The sequence below is a fragment of the Sapajus apella genome, unplaced genomic scaffold, assembly GCF_009761245.1.
Source record: "Sapajus apella isolate SASKATOON/1434 unplaced genomic scaffold, GSC_monkey_1.0 scaffold26, whole genome shotgun sequence".
In the NCBI taxonomy this organism is placed as follows: Eukaryota; Metazoa; Chordata; class Mammalia; order Primates; family Cebidae; genus Sapajus; species Sapajus apella.
The window spans coordinates 19,107,686-19,130,753 of record NW_022436966.1 but is presented as its reverse complement, the minus strand read 5'-3'; the positions used below and the strand labels follow the sequence as shown (position 1 = coordinate 19,130,753).

Here is a 23,068-nt window from a genome sequence, read left to right as displayed (position 1 = left end):
TGCATGTGACAGTTTGAAAGACCGGATATAATCTACTATGTTATCTAAAGTGGATTACACTGAATTATTTTTACATTTTTGGAGAGATGGGGTTTTGTTATTGCCCAGCTGGTCTCCGAACTCCTGGCCTCAAGTGATTTTCCCTCCTCAGCCTCCCAAAGTGCTGGGATTACAGGTGGGAGACACCACATCCAGTCAACTAGAATTTTAAATGTTTCTCATTGCTCTCAGAACAAGTCATAAGCCCCAGCCTGATATTTAGGCCTTGGTAAGATGGACCTTACCTACTTCTCCAATCTTTCCTATATTAACATCCTATTCCACCTAAATTGCTCGACTTATTCTCCAAATATGCTAAGCATCTTCGGGACCTATGCTCATGGCATTTGTCTGTGTGCTCAGTTTCCACATCTGTTTGGAGACCACTGCTGCCTAACTTAGCTCACAGTGCTGTCTCATTCTCTAAACATCTATAGCTGTCCCAGTGCCATAAAAAAAAAAAAAAAAAAAACCATGGGCCGGGCACAGTGGCTCATGCCTGTAATCCAAGCACTTTGGAGGCCAAGGCGGGTGGATCACCTGAGGTTGGGAGTTCAAGAACAGCCTGACCAACATGGTGAAACCCCATCTTTAAAAAAAAACAACAACAACAACAAAAAAATGTAGTTCTGCCCACTTGTGAATGTCTATTCCAATACAGTGCATATATTACTTTTTTGATTCATTGGTTACATTCTTTTTTTTATTTTTTTATTTTTTTTAATTTTTATTATTTTATTTTATTTTTTTATTTATTCTTTTTGGTTACATTCTTTATTAAATTTTTTTTTTTTAATTCAGAAGAGGCTTATTAATTCCTAAGGCTTCTAATTTCTCTGACCAAGCAGGAGTTAAGCCCAAACAGAAAGAAACTGGAAGCGCTGTGCTCACATATCTTTGTTTAGATTTTCATCACACCCTAATGAGGGTGCAGTTATTTCAGTGACATTTGACTATGCATTATTATCCAAAGAAGAGTTTTATATAAGTAAAAGTTCTAAAAATGGAGGCTCTAACAGACCTCTGTCCTAGCCTGTTTGTGCTACTATTTATTTATTTATTTATTTATTTTTAAAGACGGGGTTTCACCATGTTGGTCAGGCTGGTCTTGAACTCCCGACCTCAGGTGATCCACCTGCCTTGGCCTCCAAAGTTCTTGGATTACAGGCGTGAGCCACCACACCTGGCCTGTGCTGCTATTTAAAAACAGCACAGGCTGGGCGCGGTGGCTCACGCCTATAACCCCAGCACTTTGGGAGGCCGAGGCGTATGGATCACGAAGTCAAGAGATCGAGACAATCCTGGTCAACAAGGTGAAACCCCGTCTCTACTAAAAATACAAAAATTAGCTGGGCGTGGTGGCGCGTGCCTGTAGTCCCAGCTAGTCGGGAGGCTGAGGCAGGAGAATTGCTTAAACCCAGGAGGCAGAAGTTGCGGTGAGCTGAGATCGCGCCATTGCACTCCAGCCTGGGTAACAAGAGCAAAACTCTGTCTCAAAAATAAATAAATAAATAAATAAATAAATAAAACACCACAAACTGGGTAATTTATAAACAATAGAAATTTATGTCTGCCAGTCCTTAAGGCTGAGAAGTCCAAGGTCAAGGCGCCTGCCTTCAGTGTCTTTTGAGAACCTTCTTGCTGATTCTCACATGGCAGAAGGGCTGAAAAGTAGAAAAGGGAACAAGCACTGTCCTCATGTGGCAGAGGAGCAGAAGCGAATGGACCCACTCCCTCAAGCCCTTCTGTAAGGGCCCTTATCCCATCCATGAGGGATCAGCTCTCATGTCTTAATTACCTCCTCAGGGCCTCACCTCTTTATACTATCATATTGGCCAGTAAGTTTCATTTTCTTTTTTTTTTTTTTTGAGACAGAGTCTCACTCTGTGCAGTGGCACCATCTCAGTTCACTGCAGCTTTTGCCACCTGGGTTTAAGCGATTCTCATGCCTCCTGAGTAGCTAGGATTACAGGCATGCACCACCATCTCCAGCTAATTTCTGTATTTTTAGTAGAGATGGGGTTTCGCCATATTGGCCAGGCTGGTCTTGAGCTCCTGACCTTAAGTGATCCACCCACCTCAGCCTCCCAAAGTGCTTGAATTACACCTGGCCAGGCCATTAAGTTACAACATATGAATTTTGGGAAACGCATTCAGCCCATACCAATTTCTTTAAAATGTATTTCTGATATTATTGCATTCAATGTTATAGACAGACATAGTTCAGGAGTCAGTGGCTCTATAATTCTTCTTATGAAAAATAATATTGCTTTATCCCCATCTTGCATTATTGGTCCTTGACCTTTTGCTGAGTGAGAAAGTGTAGGCACCTCACATGCTACTGTATTAAGTGTATGTGGGTTTGGTAGTCAGGGGTAAGCAGAAGGAGTAGCAGTTATGAGTGAATATGTGTTTATATTTGTTTTGTTTTTAAAATTTGTTTTCAGAACAGGGTCTCACTTTGTTGTCTTGGCTGGTTTTGAACTCCTAGCCTCAAGTGATCCTCCCTCCTTGGCCTCCGAAAGTGCTGAGATTACAGGTGTGAGTCATTGACCTGAACATTGCTCTATTTGAAAGCACATCTTCACTCTCCCCTGTTTTAGATCTGAGCTCCCCTCCTTTAGATCTACTGAACATCTACTGAGGAGATAATAGATCTGTGCTGGAACCTAGCAACCCAGAGCATGTTTTCTTGTGTATTACAATAGCTAGGTAGCCATCTGCCTAGATGTAGAACAGTAGTTCTCAAACCTTTGTAAGCATCAGTATCACCTGGAGGGTTGTCACTGAGCCCCATCCCCAGAGTTTCTTATTCAGCAGGTATGAAGTGGGTGGGGCCCAAGAATTTGTATTTCAGTCAGGTTCCCTTGTCATGCTAATGTTGCTGATTCAGGGACCATACTTGAGAGCTGCTGGTATGGGTGGGAAAGAAATTATCAAAAGGGAAAAGAAGGCCGGGCGTGGTGGCTCACGCCTGTAGTCTAAACACTTTGGAGGCCAAGGCAGGCAGATCACCTGATGTCGGGAGTTCAAGACCAGCCTGACCAATATGGTTAAACCCTGTCTTTATTAAAAAAATAAATAAATAAAAGGGAAAAGAAGAACCTAATGGGCCTTCTCTTCCCAGTTCTTCCTGGAGTCGGGAAAAGCTGGGTTGAGAGGGCAATTAAAAAAAAGCAAACAACAGCCGGGCGCGGTGGCTCGTGCCTGTAATCCCAGCACTTTGGGAGGCCGAGGCGGGTGGATCACGAGGTCAAGAGATTGAGACCATCCTGGTCAACATGGTGAAACCCCATCTCTACTAAAAATACAGAAAATTAGCTGGGCATGGTGGCGCACGCCTGTAATCCCAGCTACTCAGGAGGCTGAGGCAGGAGAATTGCCTGAACCCAGGAGGCGGAGGTTGCGGTGAGCCAAGATCGCGCCATTGCACTCCAGCCTGGGTAACAAGAGCGAAACTCTGTCTCAAAAAAAAAAAAACCTAATGAAGACAAAATTTTAAATCAAGCTCTTTTTGATGTCTTTTTTCTTTGGACAGTGTGAAAATTGTAATAATTCAAATAATTGTTGCAAGATGAACAGAATAAAAGGCACAGTTAAAAATATGGGGGAGCTGGGTGTGGTGGCTCATGCTTGTAATCTCAGCACTTTGGGAGGTTGAGGTGGGAGAATCACTTGAGGTTATGGGTTTGAGAACAACCTGGGCAAAATAGCAGGACCCCTTCTCTACAAAAATAAATAAGTACAAATAAAATACGGAATAGAACTGCTTATGGCTTTTGCTCTTTATATCAAGCATTTGCAAAATGAATCCCTATCTGGGTAAATACTGTTAATTAGTTTATTTATTTTTTTGGACAGACTGTCACTCTGTTGCCTAGGCTGGAGTGCAGTGGCACAGTCTCAGCTCACTGCAACCTCTGCTTCCCAGGTTAAAGCGATTCTTCCGTCTCAGCCTCCTGAGTAGCTGGGATTACAGGTGTGCGCCAACACGTCTGGCTAATTTTTGTATTTTTTAAAGAGGTGGGGTTTCACTATGTTTGCCAGGCTAGTCTCAAACTGCTAACCTCAGGTGATCCACCCGCCTTGGCCTCTCAAAGTGCTGAGATTACAGGTGTGCGCCACCATGCCCAGCCTATGTTATTTTATTATCATTTTTTTTGGTGATAAGGCCTTGCTCTGTCACCCAGGTTGGAGTGCAGTGGCACAATCATGGCTCACTGCAACTTTGACCTCCTGGGCTCAAGCAATCCTCCCATCTCAACCTCCTTAATAGCTGGGCCTATAGGTGCATGCCACCACACTTAGCTAATTTTAAAAAATATTTTTTGTAGAGATGGGAATCTCCCTATGTTACCCAGTCTGGTCTTGAGCTCTGATCCTCAAATTATCCTCCTGCCTCAGCTACTGAAAGAGTTGGGATTACAGGCATGAGCCACTGAACTTGGCCTTTGTTTTTATTTTTTTGATACACAGTCTCACTCTGTCACCAGGCTGCAGTGCAGTGGTGCAATCATGGCTCACTGCATGCTTGATCTCCTGGGCTCAAGTGATCTTCCTGCCTTAGCCTCCCTAGTAGTTTTGCCATACTGCCCAGGCTAATCTCAAACTCCTGGGCTCAAGCAATCCATCTGCTTCAGCCTCCCAAAGTGCTGAGATTATAGGCATGAGCCACTGTTCTTGGCCTCTGTGCTTTTATTATTATTATTATCATTACTATTATTATTATTAGAGAGAGTCTTACTCCATCACCCAGGCCAGAGTGCAGTGGTATGACCTCAGCTCACTGCAGCCTCTGCCTTCCCGGTTCAAGAGATTTTCCTGCCTCAACCTGCCGAGTAGTAGCTGGGATTACAGGCACGAGCCGCCACATCTGGCAAATTTTTGTATTTTTAGTAGAGATGGGGGTGTCACCATGTTGACCAGGTTGGTCTCAAACTCCCTACCTCAGGTGATCCACCTGCCTCGGTCTTCCAAAGTGCGGGGATTACAGGCATGAACAGCTACACCTGGCCTTTTCTTTTTAATGATGCTTCTTAATCTGAATACAGCTCCTGCTGATTGAATGGTAAAACTGTGATTGTGTTGTAATTGTTTTCCCTGTAGGGAAAAAAAGCATCAGTACAAGACTTTCTTTAAATGCGATTAAAAAATAATGCTCCTCAGCACTTTGGGAGGCTGAGGCGGGTGGATCACAAGGTCAAGAGATCGAGACCATCCTGGTCAACATGGCGAAAACCCGTCTCTACTAAAAATACAAAAAAATTAGCTGGGCATGGTGGTGCGTGCCTGTAATCCCAGCTACTCAGGTGGCTGAGGCAGGAGAATTGCCTGAACCCAGGAGGCGGAGGTTGTGGTGAGCCGAGATCGCGCCATTGCACTCCAGCCCGGGTAACATGAGTGAAACTCCGTCTCAAAAAAAAAAAATAATAATAATGCTCCTAAGCAATATTTTAAAAGCCCTACCAGTGACTATAAAACAGTAGGTCAAAAGTTTGCTTAAAAAAAAAAAAAGCCAAATATTACGTAGCTCAGTAATGCTGTCACATTGGACGGCTATAAAGTTAGTGCAATTATCCCATCATTACCTAAAAAAAAGGGTGGGCAAACTACTGACTGTGGGCCAAATATCCACAAACTGCTCCAGTAGATAAAATTATTGGAACACATCTAAACTCACTCATTTAAGTATTGTCTACAGCTGTGTTCTTGCAACAGCAGTGTTGCTTAGTTGTGAGAGAAGCCATATGACCCACAATGCCTAAAATATTTATTACTTGAATCTATACAGAAAAAATTTACCAATCCCTGGCCTAAAATAGTTTTGGAGCTCTTATTTTATTTCTTGTTTAATTTTAGAATCATGGGAAGTTTTTTTGAATAGCACCTATGTTGCAAAATTTAATTTAAGATAGACTTGATTTTTCAGAAATGCCAATGGTCACTTGTGTTAAAGAAAGGTAAATAAGTTGGGTGATCACCTGTTCTGATCCTGTTTCATCCAAAATAAAATGTGGATGTGTTTAAAATAACTACACTAATTTTATCATGAGTTTCTTAAAAGGCTCTGAAGTGGCAGGGTATGGTAGCTCACACCTGTAATCACAGCACTTGGGGAGGCTGGGGTGGGCACATAACCTGAGGTTAGGAGTTCAAGACCAGCCTGGCCAACATGGAGAAACCCCGTCTCTACTAAAAATACAAAATTAGCTGGGTGTGGTGGCACACACTTGTGATCCCAGCTACTCGGAAGGCTGAGGCAGGAGAATCTCTTGAACCTGGGGGGCGGAGGTTGTGATGAGGTGAGATTGTGCCACTGCACTCTAGCCTGGGCAGTAAGAGCAAAACTCAGTCTTAAAAACAACAAAACAAACAAACAAAAATGCTGTAGCACAAAAGTGGGGTTCCCAGAAATGTCTAAGCAACAGTAACATTGTTACATAAACATATTTATTGCCTCCTCTGTTTTCTTTTAAAATTGATTCTGAATACGAATGTCCACATAATCTGAAACAACTGGACAAATAAATTGAGCATTATTTGGAGTCATGGAGTACAAAAAAAGTTCTATGAAGGAGCTTTTTATTTTACAACTGGATCATACTGGTGTTAAACACATAATCCTAAATTTAGTTGAACCATCTGGGCAACTCTTAATAAACAGTGAGAACAGACTGTTCTGTGAAGACAGGCACATTTTAAGTGCTGGGACAACATAACTGCTTTGGCCAGCCTTGAGCCAGTAAGCCAAGTAAAAAATACAAAAATGACCTCTAGAGAAATTTCTATCATCTTACCAGCAGTATTACTGAGCTTGCTTTACCCAACAACTTCCTATTCTGAAAATTTTCTAACCTATAGAAAAGTTGCAAGAACAACAGCTCATATATTTGTCATCTTGATTCACCAGTTTTGAATGCCTTCCCACATTTACTTCTTTCCCTCACTCCTTCCCTCCCTCCCTTCTTTTCTTCCTTCCCGCCTTCCTTTTTTCTTTTGTTAAATGATTTAAGAAGTTGTAGATATCATGATATCTTACCGCAGACAGGGTTCAGGATTCACTACCCCAAAATAGGGTGGGTGTCTTGTTATATTTCATATTTTGGGCTTTTATTTTGTTTTGAGACAGGGTCTCACTCTGTCACCGATGCTAGAGTGCAGTGGCATGATCACGGCTCAATGCAGTCTTGGAGACCTGGGCTCAAGTGGTCCTCTTGCCTCAGCCTTCTGAGTATTTGGGAGTATAGGCCGGTGCCACAATGCTTGGCTAATTTTTTTTTTTCTTTTTTTTTAGTAGATATGGGGTCTCCCTATGTTGCACAGGGTGGACTTGAATTCCTGGGCTTAATCAATCCTCCCACCTCAGCCTCCCAAATTGTTGGGATTACAGGCATGAGCTGCTGTGCCGGGCCCATATTTAATATTTTAAGCTGAAGGAATTTGAGAAGAAGTAGATGCAGAAAGAACTCTGACCATTCACTGAGGCAGGTCGTAGGACTCATGCAAAGGGTGCCCTCTCCATTCCCCTTGTCTCTGAAGATGGAGAGACTCCCTCCAAGAGGAATCCAAATGGACGGGCCTTGCTGTTTCCCCCAGTTTATTTTCCTTAGCTCATTTTGTCCTATCTTACTTTTTACAACTTTTCAATCTTCATCAAACCTAGAGTTAAAACACACAGGTTTAACTGTTCAGCTCTGGTTTTCCTTATTAAGCCTCCCATATCACATAAAACTTCCATTAAATAAATTTGTATTCTTTTCTCTTATTAATCTGTCTTTTGTTTTTGAGACTCAGCCTAGACCGAAAAGGGTAGAAGAAAAAATATTTTTTCTTTCCTATAGCCAGCACACATAGCCTCATAACCTTTCAAAGAGTTGTCATTAATTTCCAGGTGATTATGCTTTTTTGTTGTTGATCATTTCATTTTGCATTGTATGTATGTGTATCTGTGTGTGGTGTGACCATGTATTTTATTCTTGAGCAATGACCCAGGAGTGGAATTGCTAGCTGTTATGGAAAGTATGTGTTTATAAGAAATTCCACACTAATTTTTTTTAAGAGAGGGGGTCTCCCTATGTTGTCCAGGCTAATCTCGAGCTCCTAAGCTCAAGCAGTCCTCCTGCCTCAGCCTCCTAAGTATCTGGGATGAGAGCCAACATTATTTTTAGAGCAATTGCATCGTTTTGTTTTCCTGTCAGTGCTTGAGAATTTCAGGTGCTTTATAGCTACAGAGTTTTCCAGTCTTTTACATTTTTACCATTTTAGCGTATTGCTAATAGTATTGCATTGTGACTTGATTTGCATTTGTCTGTGACTAAAGGGGTTGAGTATCTTTATGGGCGTACTGGATTTATACACCATTTTTGGGTTTTGTATGTATTCAAAGGCTTGCCAAATTTTAAAATTAAACTTAAAGATTTTTTTTTTCCTGGAAACATACAATCCTCCTAGATTAAACCAGGAAGAAATAGAAACTCTGAACAGACCAATAACAAGCAGCAAGATTGAAATGGTAATAAAAAAAATTGCCAACACGAAAAAGTCCAGGACCAGATGGATTCACAGCTGAATTCTACCAGGCATTCAAAGTAGAAGTAGTACCAATTCTGTTGACACTATTCCAAAGATAAAGAGGGAATCCTTCCTAAAATCATTCTACAAAGCCAGTATCACCTTAAAACCCAAACCAGGAAAGGACATAATAAAAAAAGAAAATACAGACCAATATTCCTGATGAACATAGATGCAAAAATTCAGGCCGAGTGCGGTGGCTCATGCCTTTAATCCCAGCACTTTGGAAAGCTGAGGTGGGTCGATTACCTGAGGTCAGGAGTTCGAGACCAGCCTGGCTAACATTGCAAAACCCCATCTCTACTAAAAACGCACAAAAAATTAGCCAGGTGCTGTGACATACACCTGTAGTCCCACTTACTTGGGAAGCTGAGGCAGGAGAATCACTTGAACCTGGGAGGCAGAGGTTGCAGTGAGCCAAGATCACGTCACTGCACTCAAGTCTGGGCAACAGATCAAGATTCTGTCTCAGATGGTTTAGCATCCAAATAAATAAATGTGATATACCACATAAACAGAATTAAAAACAAAAATCACATGATCATCTTAATACACAAAGAAAAAGCATTTGACAAAAGCATTTGACAAAATCCAGCATTCCTTTATGATTACAACCCTCAGCAAAATCAGCATAGAAGGGACATATCTTAAGGTAATAAAAGCCGTCTATGACAAACCTACAGCCAACATCATACTGAATGGGGAAAAGTCAAAAGCGTTCCCCATGAAAACGGGATCAAGACAAAGATGTACACTTTCACCACTTCTATTCAACATAGTACCGGAAGTCCTAGCCAGCACAGCAATCAGACAAGAGAAAGAATCAAGAGCATCCAATTGGTAAAGAGGAAATCAAACTGTCGCTGTTTCCTGATAATATGATCATATACCTGGAAAACTCTAAAGACTCATCCAAAAAGCCCCTAGAACCGATAAATGAATTCGTAAAGCTTCAGAATACAAAATTTAATGTAAACAAATCAGTAGTACTGCTATACAGCAACAGCAACCAAGCTGAGAATGAAATCAATTACTCCACCCATTTTACAATAGCTGCAAAACAAAACAAAACAAAACAAAACCTTAGGAATATACCTAACCATGAAGGTGAAAGACCTCTACAAGGTAAACTATAAAACATTGCTGAAAGAAACCAGGGATGACATAAACAAATGGAAACACATCCCATACTCATGAATGGTTAGAATAAAGATTGTGAAAATGACCATACTGCCAAAACCAATCTACAGCTTCAGTGCCATTCCCATCATTCTTTACAGAACTAGAAAAAACAATCCTAAAATTCATACGGAACCAAAAAAGAAACTGAATACCCAAAGCAAGACTAAGCAAAAAGAAGAAATCTGAAGGCATCATATTACCTGACTTCAAACTATACTATAAGCCTATAGTCACCAAAACAGCATAGTGCTGGCATAAAAATAGGCACATAGACAAGTGGAACAGAATAGAGAACCCAGAAAGCCACATACTTATAGCCAACTGATCTTCGACAAAGCAAACAAAAACACAGAGTGGGGAAAGAACATCCTGTTAAACGAATGGTGCTGGGATAATTGGCTAGATACATGTCGAAGAATGAAACTGGATTCTCAGCCGGGTGAGGTGGCTCACGCCTGTAATCCCAGCACTTTGGGAGGCTGAGGTGGGTGGATCCCCTGAGGTGTGGAGTTCAAGACCAGCCTGACCAACAGGGCGAAACCCCATCTCTAAAAAGAAAAAAAAAAAAAAAAAAAAGAACTGAATTCTCATCTCTTACCTTATACAAAAATCAACTCAAAATGGATCAAAAACTTAAATCTACAACCTGAGATCATAAAAATTCTGAAAGACAATATCAGAAAAAGCCTTCTAGACATTGGCTTAGACAAAGCTTCATGACTAAGAACCCAAAAGCAAATGCAACAAAAACAAAGATAAATAGTGGGACTTAGTGAAACTAAAAAGCTTCTTCACAGCAAAAGAAATAATCAGCAGAGTAAACAGAAAACCCTGGCTGGGCGTGGTGGCTCATGCCTGTAATCCTAGCACTTTGGGAGGCCAAGGAGGGCAGGTCGCCTGAGGTCAAGAATTTGAGACCAGCCTGGGCAACATGGTGAAACCCCATCTCTACTAAAAATAGAAAAATTAGCTGGGCATGGTGGCAGGTGCCTGTAGTCCCAGCTATTCAGGAGGCTAAGGCAGGAGAATCACTTGAACCCAGGAGGCAGAGGTTGCTGTGAGCTGAGATTGTGCCACTGCACTTCAGCCTGAGCGACAAAGTGATAGTCTCAAAACAAAACAAACAAAAAAACAGACAACCCACAGAGTGGGAGAAAATCTTTGCAAACTATGCATCTGGCAAAGCACTAATGTCCAGAATCTACAAGGAACTCAAATTAGCAAGGAAAATAAAAATCCCATCAATAAGTGGGCTAAGAATATGAATAGACAGTTCTCAAAAGAAGATATACAAATGGCCAACAAACATGAAAAAATGCTCAACATCACTAATTATCAGAGAAATGCCCATCAAAACCATAATATGATACCTGCAACAATGACCATAATTTAAACATCAAAAAATAATAGATGTTGGCATGGATGTGGTGAAAAGGGAACACTTTTACACTGCTGGTGGGAATATAAACTAGCACAACCACTATGGAAAACAGTGTGGAGATTCATTAAAGAACTAAAAGTAGACCTAGCATTTGATCCAGCAATCCCACTGCTGGGTATCTCCCCAGAGGAAAAGTAGTCATTACATGAAAAAGACACTTGCATATGCTTGTTTATAGCAGCACAGTTTGCAATTGCAAAAATATGAAGCCAGTCCAAATGCCCATCGATCAATGATTGGAGACCATTATTCTAAGTGAAGTAACTCAGGAATGGAAAAGCAAACATCGTATGTTCTCACTTAAAAGTGAGAGCTAAGTTATAAGGACGCAAAGGCATAAGAATGATACAGTGGACTTTAGGAACTTGGAGGGAATGGAGCGAGGGATAAAAGACTACACATTGGGTGCAGTGTACACTGCTCGGGTGACGAGTGCACCAAAATCTCAGAAATCATCACTAATGAACATATCCATGTAACCAAACACCATCTGTTCTCCAAAAACCAGTTTTAGGTTTACTGAAAAATTGTCAAGAGAGTAGAACGAGTTCACATATATCATGCAGCCAGTTTCCTCTATTATTAGCATTAGCATCGTTGGAGCTCAGAACGCATTGTCCTGAAATAGGATAGTTTGAAAACTGAGAAGACAGCAGAAGCAGGAGGGTCTCCTTGACCTTCTTTTGTGCCTTTCTCCCCTAAAGCAGGCCATAAAAACTTAGAATTTCCTTCACTCTTTTTCTCCCCTGAAGCAGACCATAAAAACCTGGAAGGTCACTCTCTGGCCTTTTCCCTCCTTTCCCTTTACGAAGGCCCTCATGTAACAGGTGTCCTGCCTTATACCCGGATGGAACAAATACCACACAGGGATGCCAAGAAGAAACCGAACAAACAAGCCTAGTTCCTCCCAGTTTGTTACCATAACATCATACCTGTTTGTCTTCCAATCATACGTCTGACTATTCATAAAAATACACAGTTTTTCCTGGGTCTTTTCATTTCTGAAAGCTCCCATGTCATGTAAAACTTTTATTAAATAGTTTTGTTATGCTTTTCTTTTGTTAATCTGTCTTTTGTTATAGAGATCTCAGATAAAAACCCTGCAATGGGTGAGGAAATCTGTTTTTCCCTATGTCTTGGTATATTTGTTGTAATTAATGAACCAATATTGATACATTAGTACGAATAAAAATCCATACTTTATTCAGATTTTTTATGTTTTGCCTAATATTCTTTTTCTGTTTCAGAATCCCATCTAGGATACTAGATTGTATTTAGTCATCATGTTTCTTTCTTTCTTTTTCTTTTTCTTTTTTTTTTTTTTTTTGAAATGGAGTCTCACACTGTTGTCCAGGCTGGAATGCAGTGGCATGATCTTGGCTCACTGTAACTTCCGCCTCCCAGGTCCAAGTGATTCTCCTGCCTCAGCCTCCCAAGTATTTGGGATTACAGGTCCCCACCACCACAGTAGGCTATTTTTTGTATTTTTAGTAGAGATGGGATTTCACCGTGTTGGCCAGGCTGGTCTCAAACTCCTGACCTGAGATGATTTGCCCACCTCAGCCTCCCAAAGTGCTGGGATTACAGGCATGTGCCACCGGGCCTGCCCTCAGTCATTATGTTTCTTTGGGCTACTCTTGGCTGTGGCAGTTTATCAGACTTCTTGTTTTTAATGACCATCACAGCTTTGAAAACTTCTCATCAGATATTTTGTAGAATGTTCTTCAACTGGAATTTGTCTAATGTTTTTCTTATTAGACTGGGTTTATGGGTTGGGGGTAGAAAATGTTGGGGTTCAGAAACCAATACCCCAAAATATGGCATTCTTACATGCTGAACGGAAGAAAAAGCCTCAAGATCTCTCTGACCTTCCCCCCAATCCCTAATCCCCCTCAGCCCCTGGCTTTCAATCTTTTTTTTTGTTGTTGTTTTTATTTATTTATATTTTTATTATACTTTAAGTTCTGGGCTACATGTGCAGAACGTGCATGTTTGTTACATACTTATATATGTGCCATGGTGGTTTGCTGCATCCATCACTCTGTCATCTACATTAGGTATTTCTACTAATGCTATCCCTCCCCTAGCCCCCCACCCCCCAACAGGTCCCAGTGTGTGATGTTCCCTCCCTGTGTCCATGTAGTCTCATTGTTCAACTCCCACTTATGAGTGAGAACATGCAGTGTTTGGTTTTCTGGTCCTGTGTTAGTTTGCTGAGAATGATGGTTTCTAACTTCATCCATGTCCCTGCAAAAAGCATGAACTCATCCTTTTTTATGGCTGCATAGTATTCCATGGTGTATATGTGCCACATTTTCTTTATCCAGTCTATCATTGATGGGCATTTGAGTTGGTTCCAAGTCTTTGGTATTGTGAACAGTGCTGCAATAAACATTATGTGTGCATGTGTCTTCTTAGTAGAATGATTTATAATCCTTTGGGTATATACCTAGGAATGGGATTGCTGGGTCAAATGGTATTTCTGGTTCTAGATCCTTGAGGAGTTGCCACACTGTCTTCCACAATGGTAGAACTAATTTACACTTTCACCAACAGTGTAAGAGCATTCCTATTTCTCCACATCCTCTCCAGCATCTGTTGTTTCCTGACTTTTTATGCCATTCTAATGGGTATGAGATGGTATCTCACTGTGGTTTTGATTTGCATTTCTCTGATGACCGGTTCAATCTTTTTTTCTCTCTGTAAGCACAGGATGTTGTTCTCTGAAGTTCCCTTATCTACTTAAACTCTGGACCCACCAAAGAAAAAAACAGTTACTTCTGGTCCCTTTTCTGAGTTTGTATTAACTGAACTCAAATCACAGGAAGAAAGACCGAAGTCTGTCAACGCTGCTGGATGGACAGACTTTTGCCACAAACGACTGTCTTCTCAGCAGATCCAATAGACTTTGTCCCAGGCCATTGTATGTTCTTCAGTCCCATTGAATTCCCCTAGAAATCATTTACTACTCTGCTCTAATCATCGACTCTTCCTCATCTCCCTTTCCCTAAAAAGAAGGGCATATAACCATCTGTAATTCATTGCATAGTTGGGAGACACTCCGTAGTTTTTCTCTGCACATGCTAATAAATTTGTACACCATTTCCCCTGTTAATCTGGTGGGGCACAGTGGTTTACTTCTGTAATCCCAGCACTTTGGGAGCCAGTGGCTGGTGGATTACTTGGGCCCAACAGTTTGAGACCACCTTTGCAAGATAGCGAGAGTCTGTAAAAAAAAAAAAAAAAAAAAAAAAAAAAAAAAAAGATAGTGAGACTTCATCTCTATAAAATATTTTTTTAAAAAATTAGCCAGGTATGGTGGTGCTTGCCTGTGGTCCCAGCTACTCAGGAGGCTGAGATAGGAGCATGGCTTGAGCCTGGTAAGTTGAGGCTGCAGTAAGCCATAATCACACCACTGCACTCTAGCCTAGGTAACAGAGGGAAACCCTGTCTCAAAAAAAGAAAAAATCTGCCTCTTATCAGTTGATTTTTCAGTGAACCTTCAGAGGGTGAAGGGGAAGTTTTCCCTTCACTCCTACAAAGAACACAGAAGTGAAGTACTACAGTATTTTCATCACACATATCAAGGGTACATGCTACTGGCATGACTTCTCACTGTCGATGTTTACCTTGACAACCTACCTAACTAAGGTTCATATTTGACAGCTTTCTTACATTTTATTTTATTTATTTTTTTTGAGATGGAGTCTCACTCTGTCACCAGGCTGGAGAGCAGTGGCGTGATCTCGGCACACTGTAAACTCCACCTACCGGGTTCAAGTGATTCTTCAGCTTCAGCCTCCTGAGTAGCTAGTACTACAGGCACATGCCACCACACCTGGCTAATTTTTCATTTTTAGTGGAGATGGGGTTTCACCATCTTGGCCAGGCTGGTCTCTAACTCCTGACCAGAGGTGATCTACCTGCCTTGGCCTCTCAAAGTGCTGGGATTACAGGCCTGAGCCAATGTGCCCAGCCACATTTTGTTACTTTTTTTTTTTTCTCAGTCCAGAGGTCTTATATATATATATGCATGAATTAATAGGGAAGAGGTTCCAGCAGCTCAGGCTTCTTCCCACTGGTTCTCACCCAGTGTCTTCTCTGGGTGAAGCTGGCTGGTGCTTTAGTTGAATCTAGGTACCTTTCTCTTTGGCTTCCTTCTTTTTTTGATCATTTTCCTTCACACGTTTCTGGAAGCTATCTTGGCTCGTGGAGGGTATAATGGGCTCAATGCCCACATTAATTCTCTTGGCAGGAATCTTGCCCTTGTTTGTTTACAGCAATGCCAACAGAATGCTAAGAACGTTGTAGACTCTTCCAGTTTTGCCACGGTAGCACTTGTGGGGCATTCCTTTTTGAACAGTGACCATTCCCTTGATGTCTACAGTATCACCTTTCTTATAGACTTGTTCCCAGAACCAAGCCGGTTCCGACTGCGTTTTCTCAAGGAAGACTAGGAAGGAAGGGAATTTATTGCTGTAACCAGATACAGGGAGAAGGCCTGAGATAATTCCACCAGACCAACTCAAAGTGCTATGATTTCCTTTTTTCTTTTTTTTTCTTTTTTTTTAGAGATGGAGTCTTGCTCTATTGCCAGGCCGGAGTGTAGTGGCACGATCTTGACTCACTGCAACCTCCGCCTCCTGGGTTCAAGCGATTCTCCTGCCTCAGCTTACCAAGTAGCTGGGACTACAGGTACCCACCACTATGCTCACCTAATTTTTTTTGTATTTTTAGTAGAGATGGGGTCTCACCATGTTGGCCAGGATGGTCTCGTTCTCTTGACCTCGTGATTTATCCGCCTTTGCCTCCCAAAGTGCTGGGATTACAAGCATGAGCCACTGCACCTGGCCTATAATTTTCTTAGTGCTTATGTAGGATGAGGTTATGAACCTAAGTGCAGTATAGCATTCGCCTAAGTCTATCGGTAACTAGTTCTGTTTCAACTAGAAAGTCAGAAGCAAAAAATGCTTGCTAGGTCCGATTAAGCTGTGAGGGTCCCAGTACTGTACCTTCAAGGCCTTTCTACTGTGGTATACTGGAGTGATTATTTCTATCTTATCTCCTTTACAGCTTGGTTGGAAGAGCTGCCTTAGGCTCTCCAATGAATCTTTTCAAACAGCTGCCTCTGTTATCTTGACTTGTCTCAGATTCTGTCCACTCTAGGTGGGTCCTGGCATTAGGAATGTGAGACTGTCTCTATTATTTTGGTTTGCTCCCATGCAAGGCTCCTGCTGACAATATGTTTCGTTTCTAGCTTTGATGTCTGGGCATTGATTTCCCTAGGTTTAATTATTTGCTCAATGTTACCGCAGCACAGTGGAAATCCAGTCTGTGTAACTGCAGTGCTATGCAGCCCTGTCCGTGCAACTGTCAGAGACAATTGGTCTGACACGTCACGTATTTGCATATACAAAGCTAAAGGAACAACTCAATGTTTTCGAAGAGGCCTAGAGAACATCTATTGGGTGCCTCTCCTCTTTCCATTTGTGCTCATTATTTTGGCAAATTACTGGAAGATGGCAGTTCCACCCAAAAGGCCATTTTATTACTTTCAAAATATGTGTTCGTTCTTCTTTTTCTTTACTTTCTTTCGTTTTCTTTCTTTCTCTCTCTCTTTCTCTCTTTCTTTCTCTAGCTCTTCTTTCTTTTCTTTTCTTTTTTTTTTTTTTTTGCTTCAAAAAGCTTTATTTCCATTTGGTCCAAGGCTTGTTAGGCTAGTTAGAAAGCTGCCTAATGGCTGCAGGGAGAGGCTTAGGCAGAAGCCGTGTTACTTTAAAAGGGCCCATTCAGAAGTCTCTGGGCTCAACAGACTCTTAGTTCTTCTTGAGAGTGAGCCTTTCGAAGAGATACTCACCCAGCCCAGCCTGCGGCCCGGCCAGCCTGGGAGGTCGGTCAGTTGTTCACCCATCTTCTTGGTGAGTTTCACTTCCTCATCTAGGAAGTGACGCTCCGGAAGGTCACAGGGATGGGGGTCCGTGCGGGCAGAACCCAGGGCATGAAGATGCAAAAGGGCCTGGTTCAGATTTTCTTCAGGGCCATGGCGGCTTCCATGGCGTCCAGGGTTTTACCCCACTCATCTTGAGCTGGCTTCTTGATGTCCTGGAAGAGAGCGCGGCCGCCACGCTGGTTTTGCGTCTTCAGGAGACGCTCACAGCCCTCGCGCTTCTCCTCGGCCAATGAAGAAGGGGCTCGTGCCTTCCAGAGCCACATCACGGCGGTCGAAATAGAAGCCCAGAGAGAAATGGGTGTAGGAGGCCTGCAGGCACACATGGACCAGGCGGTTGACTGCTGCCTCCACCGCGGCGGAATAATTCTGACGAATCTGGGAGCTCATGGTTGGTCGGCAAGAAGGAGCTAACACAACAACGGTGTTGGCAGGTGCCAGAAGCAGGAGACGGCCGAGAAGATGGTCTCTGGTCCCGGAGGTTCCAAGTGGAGAGGAAATGGGAGGGCGGTAGGAGGCTGGAGGAAAGAGGCCCCGGATCTGTTCCGTCCAAACACTGTTCGAGCAGGAGACAGATCCACAGGACCGCTGAACTGCCATTGTTTTCATTTTTATACATTTCCAAAATAATGTTTCTAAAAAATAACTGAACTTTAGTGCTCCCAGCCTCATTGTTTTCCTTTCCCAAAGTTTCCTTCAGTAGAAATATGAACAAGTTCACCTAAATTAGTCATTGAAGCTCTCCAACTTCCTTTTTCTTTTCATTATGAATGTCAAGTCTGTGCCAATCATTGTGTGCTGTGACAGTGACCACAACATACTCTATGCCCTTAAGAAACTCATCCCCGAGGAAGTGGCCAAAGCAGTCAGGGGCGCAGACACAGAGTGACATGTGTTTTAATAGAGGAAGTTCAGCAGGCCATGTCTCATTGGTGTCAGGGAAGGCTTGCTGGAGGAAGGCACTTCTAAGCTGGGACCTGAGTGAGGAGTTAGCCAGATAAAGCTGGAAAGAGGGTAAGAAAGAGTTCCCGGCAGAGAAAGTGGCTTCCACAAAAACTAGTGAGAGAAACCATTGTATATACTATGTTGCGTATTCAGGTAGTTTAGGAGGAGTGAATCCCAAGGCAAACTCATCAGTGTGAACAAAGAAAAGTAGCTCAGAGCAGCCTGAGCTTTGTGAGGTCTGCAAAAAAAACTCTTAGAGATGTGAGTGTGGGAGACAGGGTCTTGCTTTGTTTCCCAGGCTGGAGCTCAGTAGTGTAATCAAGGCTCACTGCAGCCTTGACCTCCCAGGCACAAGTGATCCTTCGACTTCACCCTCCCAAGTACTTGGGACCTCAGGTGTGTGCCACCATGCCTGGATAATTTTTTTGTTTGTTTTGTAGAGACAGGGTCCCAGTGTGTTGTCGAGATTTGTCTCAAACTCCTGGGCTCAAGTGAACTTCCTGTCTCAGCCTCCAAGTGTGTTCAGATTACAGGTATGAATAAACGTGCCTGGACTATCCACACATTTCTATATGAATTTCCTTTTAGGAGAGTAAGGGATTAGTGGGATGATGAAAATTATGTGTTATATTAGGTTTTGCCTAATGGGTGAGAACCACTGGTGTAGACCATGCTGAAGACAAGCAGGAGCCCCTGAAAACGTTCAAGCAAGGGAGTGACATGGTCAGACCTGCATTTTGGGAAGATCACTCTGGCTGTCATGTGGAGAACAAATTGTAAGGAGCCAACCAAGGTAGCATAAAGACCAGCTGGATGGCTGTTACAGTAATCCAGGTAAGAAATGATGGTGGCCTGAAGTAAGGTGTCAGTAATAGAAATAAAGAACATAATGGTTTTTCTCCCTAGACTATCTAAAGAGTTAGCTTTACTTTTCCCAGAAGAATATGCTGTTAAGACCAAATTAATGATAATGTTTCAGACATCGTGAAAGATAAAAGGGAAATACAGTTTTGTGTTGCATAATGACATTTTGATCAATGATGGACCAAATATGAAAGTGGTTCCATAAGACTATACTAGTAGTGTTACAGCGTTTTTAGAATTTGTCTGGCATGCTTTCCAGTTTTTGCTGGCAAGACCAAAATAAAAGATTTCCAGCACTTTGGGAGACCAAGATGGGCAGATCACTTGATGTTAGGAGTTCAAGACCAGCATGGCCAACATGGTGAAACCCCATCTCTACTAAAAATACAAAAATTAGCCAGGCATGGTGGTGGGCACCTGTAATCCCAGCTACTCAGGAGGCTGAGGCAGGAGAACTGCTTGAACCTAGAAAGTGAGGTTGCAGTGAGCCGGGATCACGCCACTGCATTCTGGCTTGGGCAACAGAGTGAGACTCCATCTCAAAAAAATAAATAAATAAAAGACTATTAATATTGCATTTTTATTGTACCTTTTCTATATTTAGGTATGTCTAGATACATGAATACTTACCACTGTGTTACAATTGCCTACAGTATTTAGTGTGGTAACGTGCTGTACAGGTTTGTAACCAAGGAGCGATGAGCTCTACCATATCACCTGGGTGTGTAGTAGGAAATACCATGTAATTTGTGTAAGTGCAGTCTAAGATGTTTGCGCTACGATGAAATTGCTCAGCAATGCATTTCTCAGAACATATTCTCAATGTTAAGTGACACATGATAGTGTGTTTACAGGGATATTTCCCATATTTCTCAAATCATATCAGTAGTGTAATGGTTAAGAGCCTAGACTCTGGTTACGAGGTTTGAGTCCTCACATTATGACATTTAAGAGCTCCAGTCTTGAGCAAATCACTTAATTTCTCTGGGCCCCAGTTTCTTTTTCATCAAAATGGGGATTTCAACTGTTGCTACTATGTTGTAATTTCATGAGGATAGATATTCACTTTATCTGCTTTTTATACCAGCCCTGACGCTAGCTAGAGACAATTTCAAAAGCAAATTGTTCCGTTATCTTTTGAGTATGGGTGTTGAATTTATACTCAACCATCTACATGATCACAGTTTGACCCATTTGTGACAAATTTCAAACAATTCTAAGATTAGAATGGCTGCCTATATTTTGAGGTTATAGAAGAGAGTGAACTTATCTGTTGGCACCAGGCTTTAACCCACTGGTACATGTTTTCTTTTTATAATTTGTTAACATTTTGGGGGATGATGGAGAAGTACCTTCTAAGGACTTGATAATGAGGAAATAAGATTGCCCTCTGAGAATAAACTATCAGATCAGAGCAGAAAAATATTAAATTTTCTGAAGGAGACAGACTGACCCTTAGGCCAGGTAAAATGTCAATAATAGGATTGAATATATATTAATATATCTAAAAATATCAATCAAAAAAGGATTAATTGGCCTGGGTAAACATATAGACAAAACTGGCAGTATCTCTCCAAGCTCAGAGTAGGGGAAATAAAGTCTTTCTTTCTGTCTTTTTTTTTTTTTTTTTTTTTTTGAGGCAGGGTCTTTCTCTGTCACCCAGGCTAGAGTGCAGTGGCATGATCTTGGCACACTGCAGCCTCCACCTCCCGGGTTCAAGAGATTCTCCTGCCTCAGCCCCCTCAAGTAGCTGGGATTACAGGAGCACACCACCACAGCTGGGTAATTTTTGTATTTTTAGTACAGACGGGGTTTCGCCATGTTGGACAGGCTGGTCTTGAGCTCTTGACTCAGGTGATCTGCCCACCTTGGCCTTCCAAAGTACTGGGATTACAGGTGTGAGCCACTGTGCCCTGCCCAAAGTCCCTTTTGCTATGTGAAATAACACTCACAGGTTCTGTGGGCATTTTTGGGAGCCTTATTCAGTGTGTGACAGGGTCTTTTAGCCCATTTCCATATATTTGATTATCTTTATTCTTAATACCGAGCAGGATTCAAATTATGATTTGACTTCCCATGTAGGCTATCTACAGGGAGAAAATGCACAGAGCATTCACATCTTGAAGTTTCTGTCCCCATGACAGAGATTTCTCTAAGTTAAGTTAGTAAAGTGTCTTCTGATGGTGAATTGGCTTCTCTTTGCCTTGACTTCAAAGAGAAAATGCACTAATTAGCAAGTGAGAAAATTCTGGTCTGAGGGAAAGTTTAATTTCTCATTGTAAATGAATAAAGTGGCATTTGGATGTCTACCTCCCATCTCTCAGGGCCTGCACCCAGGACATTGGCAGGACTGTTTCTAGGTCATTTCCTGAAAACTGGACATCTAGTTGTGGTGCCCTGATACCTCGTGCATGACACCTGCAGTCTTCCCTGGATGATGCCTTGACCACTTCACCGTCAGGTCCCTCTCCTCTGATTTCTAGATCACTCACTTAAGAGGACTTAGTCAAAGTTGTGTAAAGTAATGTTCTTCCTAATTAATATATGTGTATATAATTTTACATTGAGCTTCTGGTCAAAAGACCTAACTAACATTTTTTTAATGTAGAGAAAAAGTCCTTTAGAAAATATTTCAGTGGACATTAGAGTTTTGTTTTGTTTTGTTTTTTGAGATGGGATCTCCCTCTGTCACCAGGTTGGAGTGCAGGGGCACAATCTTGGCTCACTACAATCTCTACCTCCCAGGTTCAAGTGATCCTCTGGCCTCAGCCTCCCAAATACCTGGGATCACAGGCGCCTATCACACACCTATCTAATTTTTTGTATTTTTGGAAGAGACGGGGTTTCACCATGTTGCCCAGGCTGGTCTCAAACTCCTGTTCTCAAGTAATCCACCTGCCTCAGCCTCCCAAATTGCTGGGATTACAGGCATGAGCCACTGCACCAAGTTTGTTTTATTTTTTTTGAGACAGACTCTTGCCCCGTGACCCAGGCTGAGGTGCAGTGGCACCATCATGGCCCACTACAGCCTCAACCTCCTAGGCTCCAGTGAGCCAACCACCTCTGCCTCCTGAGCAGTTAGGACTACAGGTGTGAACCATTATGCCCAGTTAATTTTTTTTTTTCTTTTTTTTTTTCCCCCATTTATTTATTTTATTGCATTTTAGGTTTTGGGGTACATGTGAAGAACATGCAAAATTGTTGCATAGGAACACACGTGGCAGTGTGATTTGCTGCCTTCCTCCCCATCACCTACATCTGGCATTTCTCCCCTTGCTATCTCTCCCCAGCTTCCCCCCCCCCCCCCGTCCCTCCCCTATTTCCCCCCAACTGACCCCAGTGTGTAGTGCTCCCCTCCCTGTGTCCATGTGTTCTCACTGTTTAACACCCGCCTATGAGTGAGAACATGCGGTGTTTGATCTTCTGCTCTTCTGTCAGTTTGCTGAGAATGATGGTTTCCAGGTTCATCCATGTCCCTACAAAGGACCCAAACTCATCGTTTTTGATGGCTGCATAATATTCCATGGTATATATGTGCCACATTTTCCCTATCCAGTCTATCATCGATGGGCATTTGGGTTGGTTCCAGGTCTTTGCTATTGTAAACAGTGCTGCAATGAACATTCGTGTACACGTGTCCTTATAGTACAACGATTTGTAATCCTTTGGATATATAATTTTTAAATTTTTTGTAGTGATGAGGTCTCACAATGTTGCCCAGGCTAGCTTGAACTCCTGGTCTCAAGTCCTCTCAAAGTGCTGGGATTACAGGCATGAGCCATAATGCTCAGCCTAAAACATGCTTTTGATTAACTTAAAAAGTGAATACGATATATAGTAAAATTGAAATCGGAGTGCTTTTGAAACAAATGAAATGTAAGACTCTTAAGCTAGATGGTTATCAATGGCCATATCAGAAGATTGAAAATATCAACATTGGCCGGGTGCGGTGGCTCAAGCCTGTAATCCCAGCACTTTGGGAGGCCGAGGCGGGTGGATCACGAGGTCAAGAGCTCGAGACCATCCTGGTCAACATAGTGAAACCCCATCTCTACTAAAAATACAAAAAATCAGCTGGG

At 42.2% G+C, this 23,068-nt stretch overlaps 1 non-coding gene and 1 pseudogene across 2 annotated transcripts; one reads left to right on the top strand and one right to left on the bottom strand.

Annotated features, from left to right (window-relative positions):
• Positions 1-16,886: 16,886 nt before the first annotated feature.
• Positions 16,887-17,762, bottom strand: LOC116560408 (annotated as a pseudogene). The gene has a single exon (XR_004272957.1). The product of XR_004272957.1 is annotated as a ferritin light chain pseudogene (transcript).
• Positions 17,763-19,205: 1,443 nt separating this feature from the next.
• Positions 19,206-19,267, top strand: LOC116560736. The gene has a single exon (XR_004273117.1). It is a non-coding gene; the product is annotated as a U7 small nuclear RNA (small nuclear RNA).
• Positions 19,268-23,068: the final 3,801 nt, after the last annotated feature.